This window comes from Octodon degus, unplaced genomic scaffold (genome assembly GCF_000260255.1).
Source record: "Octodon degus isolate 3935 unplaced genomic scaffold, OctDeg1.0 scaffold00222, whole genome shotgun sequence".
Lineage (NCBI taxonomy): Eukaryota > Metazoa > Chordata > Mammalia > Rodentia > Octodontidae > Octodon > Octodon degus.
In genome coordinates, this window is record NW_004524798.1 from 62291 (window position 1) to 63487 (window position 1197).

Consider the following 1197-nt stretch of genomic DNA (forward strand, 5'->3'; position numbering starts at 1 on the left):
TGATTATTGATTGTCTAATATCTACAAAAGATTTTAAGTTTAGCTCACAGATGTTGCAGAAACCAATAAGAAATAATATATTATAGAATTTAATTGGGGTCTACAGGAATCTGAAAATTAGAACTTTAATTTTAAAATCATTTTGCTGTAAATCTTTTTTAAAAAATCTATTTATTTGGTACAGGGTCTTGCTATGCAGCTCTGACTCATAATGATCCTCCTCTTTTAGCCTTCCTAGTGCTAGCAATACAGGCATGCACCACCTTGCCTGGTTTTGGTGACTGGCATTGGATGGGGCCAGCATGGCATGCAGCACTGGAGGTCGAACGTGGGTCCTTGTGCTTGCCAGGCAGGCACTTAGACCACTGAGCTATCTGCCCAGCCCCATGTTGTAACTCTTTAGGCTTCTCATATGCTAAATGCAAATGCTGCTCTCCTATGTTTTATGTGCCTTCTAACCCAGGAATTTAGTGACATTAACACCTTCTGGTCATCTGTTATTCCTTTCCTGGCCCCTTCTTATTGTCCTTCTTTCTCTGTCCAACTTTTGCCCAGGATTCAGGCACCAGTGGGTTCATCTCCCTGGGCTCCTTTTCCCAATGGAAAGCTCTGGCAGAAGATCCAAGAGTAGGAGAGAGATTAGGGTTTACTTCCTATCTCTGACCAATTCAGTATCTTGTGTCTGGAAGAAGTGATGTCCCTCCCTAAGTACAGCTTCTGTGTGGCAGCCTGTCCTTTCCAGTTCTAGCTGTCCTCTCTGATTTCTAATAGTTGTCCTCCTAGCCCATTGTAGAGACTTAGGCTTTTCTCTGCTGCCCATCCCTGGATGCCTTGCAATTCTTTGTCCCTTTAAAGTCCCCTATAACTTTGTATGTAGTCACTTCAGAAAGGAATCTTTTCCTGTAAATATTTTTTTTTCCTTCAAACCCTGACTGGCACAGGGCCCAGTGTGTGTGGGCATGTTGTGAGTATTGAGTAAACTGAGAAGATAATTAGTGTCATCAGTGCTCATTGCTATGGTAGGGAGCTGTAGAATGTTAAGAGGGAAAGCTATGAACTGTGTTTTTTTTAGAAACATTCTATCTCTGTATAATAGAACAACTTTTGTAGGTAAAGCAGTTTACATTAAGCCTGAGAGAACATTGATGTGAATTCTGAATTGTGGCACTCCTTGACCTAGAAAGTAATCAGGTTTTT